This window comes from Aphis gossypii, chromosome 2, assembly GCF_020184175.1.
Source record: "Aphis gossypii isolate Hap1 chromosome 2, ASM2018417v2, whole genome shotgun sequence".
NCBI lineage: Eukaryota > Metazoa > Arthropoda > Insecta > Hemiptera > Aphididae > Aphis > Aphis gossypii.
Genome location: NC_065531.1, coordinates 47,769,297 through 47,784,835, shown reverse-complemented (window position 1 = coordinate 47,784,835; position 15,539 = coordinate 47,769,297). Strand labels below are relative to the sequence as shown.

The following is a 15,539-nucleotide window of genomic DNA, read 5'->3' as shown; positions in this document are numbered from 1 at the left end:
ATAATTAGTTAAAAATATGCTCAAAATGTTATTGCATGACTGCTTGGGTAGTCGCTGTATTTTTTTATTTGAGTGAAATACTGTATACAATATAATAAAAATAATTATATTAATGAAAAATCTGTCCAAACAATCCTATATATATTATATATAAGATACATAATATCTATCATATTGAAGTAAATTATTTTTTAATCACCATCTATTTTATAATCATATAAGTATTTGGTTCAGGCATTCAGCGTACTTTCAATAATTTGTACCTACTATTATAATTATTAATAATTAATAATTACGAAATTTAAAACAGTAGCACTTAATTGTATTATTACATACTAGCTATGCCATCTACATAACTTAAAATTTTGTTATCCAGCCCGTTCAAGATACCTAGTTAAAATTGAAATATTAATAAAATATTATTTATGATATTATGTCATATTTACTTAAGTTGTACGTGCAAGTTTAGGACTTTATATATTTATGAATATTAGTATAAGGTATTAACTTAATATATTTACATGTAGACGTAATGAAATAACCCTATACGTACCCTCATAACAAAATCAAAACGAAAAATGTATTATAGATGAGGATGTTTGTCGAATAAAAAAAAAAATAACGTTCTCAAAAGGAATTTTAATAATGGTGATATACCTAAATAATAATTATAACGTTGTGAACTACCTATGACTCTCCGCACTCAGCAAACACTAATTTAACGTATATTTATTAATTTATTACATTCAAATACAACATATATTAATACATATCAATTATAAATTTATTAAACCATTTATCAGTAAATTATAAACATTCAAGTACACTTTTTACAGTAAGTATATTACATGTTATAGAAACAGAACAAATAGAAATATAGCTTAAAATAAGCTACAAACTGAAAACGGCAAAAAAATTACTCAATTTCAAAACAAAACATTTATAACAGAATTATAAAGAATAATCGATAACACTAATTAGATTGATAACTGATAAGTGATATATCCAAGATATTTTTGGTGTTAAAATGTTAAGTATTAAATTATTATGAAGTTAGTCATACTGATCGTCAGATAATTTGACTACTTCGAATTTATGCACTCCCAATTTTCAAAAAACAACAAATAAGTACTTACAATTTATGCCCAACAACTTATAGTTTGTCCCATGTACTTTGGACAAAGTGGGCGGGGGTCTAACTCCACACTCGAGTTTAAACACGATCATCAATAATGAACGAAAAAATTACTTAAAAGAGCATTTATTAAAAATCTGTATGTCACAGTAGTGTTCGCTTAAGCCACATTTTTAAACATAATAACACAATTTCTCAGACTCTCCGGTTTTTTACAGTGATTAATTATGGTTCTTTGAATCGATTGAATGAGTTCATTATTACAATAATATAATAGTATATATTGATAGTTTACTTTTTTGCTACAAATTTGGTATTTATATCAAAGAAGTATTTGAATATATATATTTACGAGTACATTAGGTAGTAATTACATTTTACACAGTTTTTAATTTTTGTATAAATTATGTAAGTACCTACCTACCTATATTCCTAAGAATTATCCCTAAGAATGAGTGGTATCTGAAGTATCTTAAAGACTAAAAGCTTCACATAGATTCATCTACAAACTTAATACAAACATTACAAATAGTATTTTTTTTAAGTGATAATCTTCAAAAATACTCAATAATTATCATCAAATTTGAATAAAAAAAAATATATAAATTTGAAATATGTTGTTTTAAAAATAAATCGATTTTGTTGATTTTACTTATTGTTTCTTATAAATTTAAAAGAAAATGATGCTCTACGGCATTAGTTTCAATTATAAATATTAATTTTAATATTTTCTATGAACATTATATAATTATAAAATTAATTGTATAAACTTTTAGAGTATACATGTATAATAAAATCTACATTCTTTTTGAAAATTGGTAGTGTTTATTAAAAAGCTTAGCAAAGTTTAAATTATAATATTATTGAAATTATGTATACTTATTAATTGGTTAATACTATTTATTTCAATAAATAAATATTAAATAATTAATTACTGAATAGTAATCAAAAGCTTATTTTTTAAACGATTAAAACTTCATCTTTATCGAAATGTTTTACTTTCATGAATTATTGTAATGTATTACTATTCTTATTATTTTATATAATACAATAATCGGGCTATACGTTTATTTATATTTTATGTTGATGAGGTGTGAATTTTTATTGCTATTATTAACTATGAAGTATAACAAAAAAAAAAAAAAAAGTATTTTAAAATTTGATGTTTTATAAAAATGTAGTTAGACAATATACTAGAAGTTTTGACGGTAGAAGAGAAGGTCTCGTGCAACATTTTATAACATTCCTAGCTATATACAAGTACCTATATGTATGAAATTTGACACGGAATAAATAATATTATTTTGTTGTACTAAAATCGGATTTTCATATACTCAGTGACAACTGAATATTTATGAGGTTTCGAAGTAAATGTTTTTGATTCACTGAACAATCTGTATCTTTGTAATTAGTGGATGGCTGTCTTACTGTATAGTTTTGAACGGTTATAGCCTATAGGTCACTTTGTACGGTCACATAGAAAAAATTAAAACCACGAACAGTTTATACTATTATAATAGGTATAGTAATAACAGTCAATATTTACATACAGTCTGTATTATTTCAGGTTAGTTAGGTTATAACATTTATTATTACACATTAAATAGGTAGGTTATCTATGTAACTCTATAGTTTTATTGCAGATTTTTAATAGAAATAATCATTAATACCATAAGGTATTATGCACATTATTATAAATAATTAAAATTATTGATTATTTTAAATAATGTGTTTGTGTGAACAAATTTGTGAATAAACTCATAAACTGAAAAATTAAATTAATTTTATTATATAGTTATCTTCGTGCTTTTTCCAGACTTAGTGAATTTCTTTTAAGATTAAATTTTGAACAATTTAATCTTATTTCATCTTGTAAAATATATTCTTGTTCATTTTAACTATACAAAGTGTCCGTGATCAATTATTATCAATTTTTTTTTACTTTTCAAAGTGTTCGCTTATCGTTTTGAATATTTACCTATTAAAACTTAAAAGTTAAAACATAAATATAAAAAAGTACTAATGAAACCAAGAATTTTATTTGTATTTAAAATTTCTAGAAAAATGTCTATTGTATTTTATTTAATATTGTCTTATTTAACATTCATAAAGGTATTTTGATATAAGCTATAGTGAACCGATCTTTGATAAAAACAGTTTTGAATTATGATTATTTTATTTATTGATTTTAATGTATGTATATTGTATAATAATAAATAATAATATAATATTAGCTTGCGTCTAAGTGAGTGGTCGAGACATATCTTTTATATCCTATCCATTATCCATAGGTACTTATTATATTTATAATCGACAGCAAATAACAACAATACAATTATTTTACTTTTCTTCTATTGGTTTTAACTTTTAAGGAAAATTTCTTAGGTTTAGCTAAAGAAGGTTAGGTTAGGAGACTAGCTAATTATCATAAGCTTGTTTAAATAATTTAATGATGACAAATATATATTTTAATAATTTAGAAGTTAATACATTAAAAACCAATATCAATAATTAGTCAACAAAAACATGCAATTAAAAACGAGTAACAAAGTAAATACATTTTTTTTGATGTGTAAACTGTATGCAGTATCATTAATGAAAAAGTAGTTTTTATTGAAGTATCAATGTATCATGATAAATATACTAAACAAATAATCTTAAACATCATAACTAAAACTCGTTAGTCAACAGTTTCAGTTTTAGAAACAATGTTTATAAAACATGACGCCACATAACGTAACCGCAAATTTTAAGAGGAAGTTTTAAGAGGACATCGCACCTGCATGTGTTGTCTCCATCTTATACACGTACGACAGTAAATTTTCGTTCACCAATTTCAAGTGTGCTTTTAGTTTTGATATTAGAGTGAATTGACCTATTAACAAACTTTTAGGTAAGAACATTGTCTGTGTTCTCTCGTTGGTTTTTTACGGTATTTTAATTTTTAAGCGAATTATGAGTATTTTCAAATATTTAATAGGTTTCACTCATAACTCACTTAAAAATTAAAATATCTTAAAAAACCAACGAGATAATATTGATAATGTGTAATCATACCTTTAAGTTTGATGTTTGATTTTAGGTCATTTGACATTTCACTCTAATAAAATTCTACAAAATTAATTGAAGTATTTTTTTTTATATAAAAAATAGTATTTATTAGTAGTTTTTATTTATAGTATTTTTATCGTTTTGTATGACTTAAAATACTTTTTGTACTTGGACATGTGGTCAATTCTTGATTTCATGCGATATTTTACTATGAAATACGTTGTCGCTTCTCGGTATTGTTTGACTTTTATTTCACGGTTGTATGAATTATGGATGTTTTCCAAAAACATGTGACTCTGGGTCGAGAAAACTTTTAATGTTGTTTTTTTAAACACTGTGAAAGCTATACTAATTCTTTTTAAATTAATGCATTATAGTTGTCTCAATCGATATATTTCAATATATTTCTCAACTTTTTGAATTTTTCTATGTTTCTGGTACTTATTTATAACATAGTATTATTTTTATTTATTTTAAATTAAATTACTGTTATACAACTCACGGAGTTAAAAAAAATATTTATGAATCATATTAGTCAATTTAAAAATAAATATAGTTAACTAAGTTGTAAATATAAAGGAAGTATAAGAGTAAACATTAATATAACTGTCAACTGACAATTGTTGCAGAAATGACATCAGTATTAAAGAACGTAGTTTAAAATATGAGGCCATGCGAAATCAAAACTTAAGTTTTCAGATGTAAACATTATATAAATTCAAAAAAACAATGTAGTACACAGTGCTCCACTGTGCAGGTCTCGGAACCTTACTTTTAAATACAATACCTAACTCATTTTTTATTTAAAATGTTCAATAATTGAAATATAGGTTGACATAATTATATATGTACGTAAGTGAAGTGTGAATGCTTCCAATGTTCATCTCACCAGTGCTTTTATGTATAATCATTAATCATTAGTATATTTTACACAGAATCGTTTTACCTTGATTTTTCTCTACTATGCATACTATTATATTGATTAAAATTCCCCAGAAATATGTACCCAAGATATCTACAATTATCGTGTAACTCCCTCGTCTATGTTTATAGTGCGGATATACCTAAAACAAGACAAGTGATATTTCTTCATTTTTTTTATCACATCCTAAAATAGTTTAAATTTAGTTGTAAGTTAGTAAGTTTTTTTTAAAGAAGTTAATAACTTTAAATTTGAAATACAGTATGTTGTAATTTGTAAATACTATAAAACTAACTGATAGTTACTCAGTATAACATTTAAGAATCATAGAATTTGTAGACGAACAACGATTTAATTAGTATACTTTATTTTAAGTTATTAAACGTTGTACTTTATAGATGTAAAGAATATTGATAAGAAGGTATGTATAATACAAGGTATAATATATAATGAATTATTTAAATAATTTTATTTATGTTTATTTTGGAAGGAAAACCTTAACAATGAAAAATCCATTGTACAATATATATACAGATATAGATTAGGTATAGGATATATGTAGATAATATTATATTGTATTTTAATTTAAATTATATTATTTATGTTTAATTTGAAGTAGCCTTAACAACGTTAAAGATAAAACACAAATACACATTCTCGGAATCATGATTCCCTTAAAACAGGTGCAGTCTTGTATTAAAACCATTTTATGCTGATAGAAAATTATTAAAACAACTTCTTATTTGTTCACATTATAACCTCTGAATAGGCTTATGAATATTTCATAGTATATAATATATATTATATATTTATATATATGAGTATGTTTCTTAATATTACGTACACGTTATTTTTAATACCTCCGGAATCATGATTCCCAGAACGCGTATTTGTGTTTTATCTTGAACATTGTTAATGCTACTTCAAATTAAACATGAATAATAATATGATTAAAATTAAAACATAATAAATGTATCAATATAATATACCTAATCTATTACTATATTTTAATATAGGACAATGGATTTTTCATAAGATAAAATTAATCCTCAAATAAACCATTCTAATTAAATTGTTTTTTTTTGTCTATAAATTTAGTTGTTTTAAAAAGCTATTAAGTTGTTATAGTTTATACTGTTTATAGTATTTATAAATTACATTATAATGCACTCAAAATGTAATAAATTTTACAAAATATTTAGTAATTTAAAAATTTTGTCAAGATAAATTGGTTTGGAAATTAGACACAATAAAACAGATATTTATAAATAAAATAAAATAAATCAATGGTTTTACATCTTCTTGTTACGTTCTAAGCCTCTAAGCTAAGGTGACATGCTACCTTTTTTGGAGACTGGGCCCCTTGATTTCACATTTCATGATGTTGAAGATGGTTCTTGGTTAACTAGACAAGTTTAGTTTCCCTAAAAGTTGGAGCAGCGGGTCAGTAGTTACTGGTCGGCTTGCTCCAGACTCAATCTAGAGTCCTAACGCTATTACGCGCTAAAACGCTCAGTGGTTACATTCAAATCGAACCCTTGAACGTTCGCGCCAGAACATTAGTTCAGACTTACTCAGCCACGGGTGACCCCCCAAAAAAATCTTATAAGTAACAAAATAAAAATAAAATTAAGTACATACGAATTCGTACAAACGTTGATTAAAAAAAAAAGGCGGAGATAAAACGATTTTATTGTTTTATTTCAAGTTATTTTTAATGTTTAAAAAACATTTTTTAAATCCTTAGCTGAACCTATTTAACAAGAGTCCGTAAAATATAAAAACCAATGTATTTTGTAAGAGTACTAAAACATTATATTATTGAGTAAAAAATTTAAAAATGTTTTGAACAACTTAATATTTTGTTTACCTTAATTTAGTCGCTAACCTATCAACAGTTTTATCATCTTGGCTATCATTATTTAAAATATATAACAAATAATTTCTTGATTTATTTGCTTTAGAACTGCCGGTGAGTCAATAAGTCACCTATAGCCGAAGGCGTCAGTCACTTACAGTGTTTTAATGAGATTACTCATTCATCCTATTATTATACAATGAATTAGTATCAATACAAAATAATATTGTATACAAAAGACGTTAATACTAGCCTAAAATTATATAATGAGTAATAACTTATTAGTTATTTTACGCGTACTAGTATTTTAATAAATCTTTTTAAAATTGGACTATATTAAATTGATATAAAACTATATTTATTACTTTATTACTAAATTAAATTACGAAAAAAGTTATATTTATTTAATGTGTTACTCACTGTTGTTACTATATAATAACTTTAAAGAATATAGTACCTATAAACCCTTTCGGCCCAAGACGATAAAAAATGAAATAGGTACACTGTTTAGTTGCATGAACCACTGCACTATAATGCTGATTGTCAACTATAGTTATTAACTAAAAAAAATGTTCAACGTTCCGTTGAAATCATTTGGTTTATACTTACATATTATATTATAAACGTTTTAGTCGAAATCAATAATATGTACCTAGTTTATTCGCAATATATAAAATATATTTTTTATTCCAAAAGGAATCGTGTATTTGAGGTGTTTCTTGATCTCTAACCCGGATACCAACGGTTTTTAACCAATAAAACGCATAATATTATTGGTTGTCCCGATTTCAGTTGATTTATGATTGGAATAGTATTCCACCTTTAAAGTTTTTTTAATTGAAACTCATTAAATCAGTGGATCAATGTGACATGGTATATTTTACAGATAGTATTAAAATAAGTTATTTTTGCAAACGTAAAATGACCAACTTCAAAACTATAATCAAAAATATTTATGTATACAAAAATATGTTTAGTCAGCTAAAAAAAAATGTACTAAACCGTGTTTAAATATTTTATTTAACTTTACTATGATTTGTTCAGTGCAGTTGATATTACTTTTTTCATAATAACCGTACATAATTCATGGGTGGATAAACTTTTTTTAGTCATGATCTACTAAAAATATACTGCACTTTTGAGGGATCGACTTCCGCAGAAATTTTTTTTTTATTATTGAATAACTACCTATAATTATTAAGAAACATGTAGGGTGCGTGGTCCTAAAATAAATTCTAACATGATCGACTTTGAAATTGTCCGCGATCGACTGTTTGGCCGCCCCTGTTTTATACATTATGTGCTGTGTACAGCCACCTTTTGCTGCAATATACGCTGTATATACTTTATAATGCCAATCTGACACGAGTGACACGTTAATATACATATATATTGACTATATTAAATTCGATTGTTGGCCAATAATGATAATATGTTATAACAAATCATATATAAATTAATATAATACAATGACCCATGCTCACACATATTAAAAGCGGATTATGCAGTAACGTGCAGTCTATACTTTTTCGACTCATTTAAATTGCGTATAGGTACCAGGAAGTTTACACGTTTGCTATCGCCGAGTATATAATAATATAATATATACGTATATGAGTATATATAGTGTAAAAGCCTTTTTGTATTGCCATTTGTTTGTTGTCTCTAACCGTTTATCGACTACGACAAATTATATATACCCATATATACATCCGTAGTTCTGTACCTGTTGTGTATATCTACTTACAATACATGCAAATATAATGCTACCACCACGGTCGCCAGCAGACGTTTTATTTTATTATTATATTGTCCGCGCCCGATTAGATACAAATTCAAACATTTCTAATCGACATTTATTTAGGTACCGAACGATGCAATAAAATAATAGTAAATACCTAATTCGTAGAAAAAAAATTGTCCAATACATCATCATGTGTATGTAGGTCATAAAAAGTATGTGCATCAAGTTTATGCACGAACAAAATTAACACTTTTTTACACTCCCGTTTTTTCGAATAACAATATTTATTTATAATAGTTACTATTTATGCATCGATCACTTGACACTTGTTAAAAGTATTAAATAATAACGTACATCTTATATTGAGTCGGTAAACAAATAATAGTAAATAAACATAATTATAATCGACAAAAGTTAAAATTCACAATACCTCAAAAATAAAAATTACTTGATCACGTTTTATACCTATACTTATAAATATGATTACGAATATTATGTAGCGCCTTTATATTTAACTATACCTGCAATAATACAGATGCTGTTTAAGATTTTTATCATATTTACATTTTTTTATTATTCGATTGCATCACGTACAGATAACCAGGGGCGTATTTAGACTTACTTCTAGGGGGGGGAGAACTAAAATTTTTTCTTTAATTCAAGCTCAAAATTTACAAGTACGTGGTAAAAATACGTGGTCGTGAAATGGATATAATATACAGCAATAATGCCATTAACTACGATTTATGATATAACAACTATCGAGGCCGTATTTGAGGGGGTTTTGGGGGCGTATCTCACATATAATCGATTCCTTAAATACGGATATAAGGGGGTTGATCGCGATCGCCCCCTTCACCCCCCTGAAATACGCACCTGCGAATAACTACGCGTAAACACAATTTGATAATCGGTAAAAATATAAAATTAAAAATTGATAAAAATATTTCGCATAACTTCTAGAAGTGGGTTTGTAGCCGCTAGCCCAACTTACAGCTTTCAAAATTCACACAAAAATTATCGCGGACCCAATTTACACCTATATGGACTTATGAAAATCTAATATGTGTATTACATGCAGGTATACACATATCATTACAGTGGTGTATTCAAATAATGTTGTATATTTTTTTGATAACTAATAATATATAATATAATATTATGTTTATAAAATAAATTGTTTCATAAAGTAACGTACATCTAATAGTCTTCAATTATATTACTTATATTTAAATTATTACACTGTATATCAAAATAGGTAATGTAATAAAAATTATTATTGAATTCAATAATAAATCATCACTTATCATTTCTGAGCTGTGGTCTGTGGATTCATATTTCTAAGAGTACCTAATTTATAATTATTATAATCAATTTATATTAATATATTAAGTATTTTGTTTTTTATTTTTATTTTCAGGAATACAGAAGGTGAAATAAATTTTTCTGAAAACATATCGTGTAGATTATTGTAGGTACTTATATATTATATAGTTATTTAAAATATTTATTACTCAATGTTGTGAGGTAATAACCGCATATAATAAATTGTATTATTATTTATTTAATTAATTTATATTTTTATTGGCTGTATATCATATATTGGTATAACTAGGTTTGTGGTACAGTTTAAAATGAATCTAAATATATATTTTTAATTGTATTGTGTGTGAGTATAGAAAATAATAGGCATTTTGCGTAATGATAAAAACTTATAAGTCACTAGAACTAATTAATATTTTTAGAATTATAAAAAAATTATAAAAAGAAAATGATTATTTTTGGTTTAAATATCTTATTAATTTAATTTGAAAAAAAGGTTGCTTAATAATATATGTAGATTATATACCTATAATAATCGAGACGGCAGACACAAATCTCGAGGGTTTTCTGAGTTCGAAGAATAATAATATATGAAAAGTCTCACCGCCACTATTTAGGTATACATATTACATACAGTTCTCTTTCCGTGCGTATATACCATTATTAAATTTATTAGTTCAAGTTTATGGATATAATAATTTTTATTCGACTCTTGGTGCATTGGAAACAACACCTGGTGGCTGGTTACGGTATTTTTACTTTTAATACTAATATTTTTTTTTTCCTTTTCAAATCTGTATTCGCGTGTTTTCAATATTTTATTTTTCTTGTTTGCTGAAACGTGCTTAAAATTGTAATCACAATTTTATAATTCACTGGAAGCATCATTTGAGGCAAGCGCACTTGCCATTTTACACTAGCAAAAGTCAGTCATTAATTTCCATTAAGAGTTCTACGAAATTGCTTTCTCCCGCGTATATTATATGCGTTCGTCGTTTGGCTGTCGTATTATAGTCATTAATTATTATTACATTAAACTTTCACCGAAGAGAAAAATCGTCATAACGGCGTTGAATTATGAATGGAACTTATCATTATTATTCTTACCGCTCGATCGTCTATATCTGTTTCTTGCGAATAAATTATAAAAAATGTTTAAACGATAATAATAATTAATAATCAAGAATGACTCTATACTGATTAGTAATTAGGCCAATTTAACGTCGATTATCACACGGATAAATAAAATAAAAAAAAAAACATAACGAAAAACACACTCCTGCGCAACATGTGAATGCATAGCAATATAATATATCATACGTAAACAACGTTATTTTCTACATAATATTCTACGAATCGTACATATTCGCACATCAGTATGTATCACAAGCATTTCGATATAATTTAACAGGATTCGATAACGAAAACAATTAATTAATTTATTGTTCGTTGTTACGCCCCTGGATTATAAATATTATTATAATATTAAATATACAAAAGCTATCGTAAGCTATATTGTAGTATAGTATGGACTTATTTCTGTTAAGTATAACATGAAAATATCTGTGAATTTCCACAGTGTATTTTATATTATATTATTATTATTTATAAACAATGGATGTGCGTGCGTAATTCGGCACACCTATGTTTAATTTTCTATTGCTGTGTGACGTGATCACTGAATATTATATGATTCAGTAGCAGCTACTCACCGCGGTAATAAAAATTATAGGTATTGACATGACGTGTTCTTTTAAAGTTTAATGTTATTCCTGTTTATCGGAAATGGTCACTCGAGTCCGCGATCACAATAGAATACTTTTTTACATTTTTTTATTGTTATACAATTTGTGCATCATTCGATCATTGCACTATTATAAGTTTTAACACGAGGATATAATGATACTACAATAAAGAAAAATACATGAGACATTTTGAATTGTAAGCGCTTCTAAGAACAATTTCAACTATATAATAATTTATTTTAAGTTTTGTGTAGTTATTTTTTTATATTTTATGTTAGTTAATTGAATAGATCACGATATCTGTTCCGCTTAAAGAAATCTTATTAAAGGTTTCCTGGCATTGTCGGGAAGGGAAGCTAGTTTGTTGTAAAACATTTTGTAAAATTTTTAAAATATATTATTTACTTCTTTGTACATAGGTTTTAAGTTTATAAGGACGTCACATCCGCATGCGTTGTTTATGTAAAATATCCTTTTATTTTTAATGATAGGTCATTTTACTCTAATATTTAAGCTAAACATATAAATTCGTTCTATTAAACGAAAATTAAGTGACGGAGATTACAGATGCGGTATTTCAGATGTGGCGTCATCCTAAGATTAGAATATGGAGACGTGCAGGAAAGTCTTTTAGAAATTTGGTACAATTTTAAATTCATAAAGGTTTGGATTGTATTTACTATTTTTGGCATTACCCAAATTTGTAGTCCGTAAATTATATTAATGATTTTTGTATGTATTATAAAAATATATGGACGATCATTACGACTTATTATAATTATATTTATACGCGGGCGTAACAAATGTCTACAGTAAAATCGAATAGGAGGAGGAATCCTCGAGATTCGTTATCGACGACCGCGCGTGGCTTAAATAGATAGTGTCATAATTTGTGTTCTAAATTACACAGTTCGGTGTCATTAACGCCGCCGTTAAGTCTCATCAAATTTTTAATTCCGCCTCGCGTGTTCTTAGTCTCCGTAATAATGATTTCATAGTTAATTTCCTCTCGATACTCGAACACACTCATATTTTAAACATAGTTAGTCAGTGTTCCTACTTCATATCAATGTATAAGCGTACCATATCATACAACGGACGTTTATAAAAAAACAGCAATAGTACAATAACAGCACAACATTTTTTATTCATATCGACATTTTCACCGTTTCCTTTCAGGGTATGTATTAATGTATTGTAACATGATATAGATTTATCAAACACACATACACACACATATATAATATATACATTTAAGTAAAAAAATATCACTTCATCGACTTTGATTATGTATACTGTGTATAGCATTATATAATATAAGATTCGCTTAACAGACAACAGTGGTATATTGGCTTTTGGAAAACCTCTAGTCATAAACTACTTTTCCAAAATTAAATTTTTATCTTAATGATTTGGAAATAAAAATAAAACTGTTTAATATATAGTGGTCTTTATATAAAAGTAAAAGCTTAAGAAATGATAGTGATATAAAAAAAATGTACTGAAAATAAAAATATATTTTTTTTTAACAACTTAAAATTATGAAAAAAATATTTTCATATTCAAACGTAATAGTTTTCTGTTAGTGTCTTACATAAAATGGATCATTCAGTTTAATAATATATGCATCATGTTTGGAATGTGTGTATATCAATTTACATTATTAATATATACCTAGGTATAGGTATGCTCAACAATTAATTATTAGTGTGGATTATATCTGTACCATTTATTGTTATATGAGTTGGCTTGTGATACAAACGCGGATAGCATACGTTATTGCAGTACGTTGAAACACGATAACGGATTTCTCGGTGAAATACGTGCATATAAGTGTCTTAGATAGATGATGATAATAATTCACCTGTCTCGGGTACATATTACATATTTTAATATTTATACCTTATTTACGTATTCATATGAATATTCGTCTGGTTTTGCTGAATATTAATCTCCTATAGTCACTGCTGTTTATACATAAACATTATGTAGTACAGCGTAAATATACATATATTATACAATACTATTATGTCTACATTTTCGATAATTTTTAACTTATAAGAAACTTTGCATATTAGATTCTCAGACCTTGGTATCTAGAATTAAGAATGCTATCAATCAAGTATAAATAGAAAAAAACTAAATAAATTAGCATATTTCAAGTGTTTAAACATATAATAATATTTAGTCTGAGGAAAAATCGTTATGTTTCATTTGATGAATGTTTAATGTTATCAAAAATTCTAAGAAAATAAACGCCTGTATAAGGGTGGTTATTATAGGAAAATCTTCAGGTCTGAGAAACCTAGTGGCTCCACTCATTCATAGAGCCGCAACAGTCTACATTTTAGGCACCCGTCATGTAATGTATTGTGAACAACTGGACGGTCGGCGCTAGCCGCAAATCAGAAAATAAATTATTCTAGTTCCATAAAATTTGGTTGCATTTGGCAACGTTTATTTTTGACCAAATTAGACAACGTTGTATTGTAATGCATGCGTCACGCCTCACGCAACGTAAGCGTTAGGCGTCCACCGCTACCCACAAATCAGAATATAAATTATTTTCATTTCATACGATTTTGTAGCAAATGACGGCAAAATTTTCATTTATAACTAAATTTGGTGACGTTATATTGCAATGCATAATTATATTTTAGTGATAGAACGTAAATTATGTAGGTGTAGGTGTAGCCCATACAGGTGTCAACGTTACAATAAAATGTAATTATATACTTGTTTAATATATATTTATTATTACTAATTTTTTTTATATTTTCATCGCGTGATTTATGACTCAGCGCATATTACATTGACAGTTCCGGTGAACTAATTAATAATAACGAATCATAATATTGGCAAAATGTTTGGATGGTTGTCCATGTTATACTGTCCATCTACAATATACACAACGATATTATTATATAGTGTACCTAGCGTTTTACTTGTGTACGACCGTAGATAGGTGCGCATAAAAAATGCCAGATGAAATGTTTTGAAAACGATTTTTCATCAAATTATGTTCCGTATACACGTTTTCGTCTTAAATCCAATCGAGTGATATACTACTATATATAATATATAGTATATACAGCATCTGACGTCTATCAGATTTTCTCCGTATTCATCGTCTATATCGTTGCGAGGAGACGCGAAAGTCCATGTGAGAATATATTATGATGTGCCTATATTCAATTTACATAACGCATAATGCGAAAGTGGAAGGAAGCGTAGTACGTATACGTATGTAGTCATGTAGATGTATTCCATTAAATCATACATAATACGAGGCGTGTTTTGTGTTGAGTAGGTATCTGGTATATATACAGAGTGATTCCCCTATAGAATGTTCACCCCCTTTTTCCTTTAATTACGAATTTATTAAAATCCTGATTTTATTAATGTTTAAGTATATACCTACGTAATTACTATTCTTATGAATTCTTAAGATGTTTGTTCTACTTTAAAAGTGGCCTATGGCGATACAAACTTTGGTTTTTAAAACGAAAACTCTTTATACTGTGAATTATTTAGTGGACGTAGTTTTTAAAATTTTGATTTATCTATAATTCAATATTCGAATGAGTTTTACAGTTATTAAAATATTTATACAAAGAATAAAAGTCTATAAATAAAACAAATGGTTTTACAAAAAATATATAAATCAGATGTAATATTGGATTTATAGTGTTATACTTAGATTTTACAAATTATAAAATATGTTGATATAGAAAATAGATTAGTAATAATTACTAAAATTT

The 15,539-nt window shown here is 26.4% G+C and overlaps 1 protein-coding gene across 4 annotated transcripts in view; it reads left to right on the top strand.

The window, feature by feature from the left end:
* LOC114132535 (cytokine-inducible SH2-containing protein-like) overlaps positions 1-15,539 on the top strand; it is a 46,885-nt gene that overhangs the window by 28,163 nt on the left and 3,183 nt on the right. Inside the window, exon 1 of one of the 4 annotated variants that reach the window (XM_050202419.1) lies at positions 10,157-10,181. The exons of 2 other annotated variants lie outside the window; for them this stretch is intronic. The gene's annotated coding sequence lies outside the window, so the exon portion shown is untranslated. Of the gene's footprint in view, positions 1-10,156; positions 10,182-12,616; positions 12,959-15,539 lie in introns of those variants that run through there. One more of the 4 variants, XM_027998017.2, reaches the window with a different exon arrangement.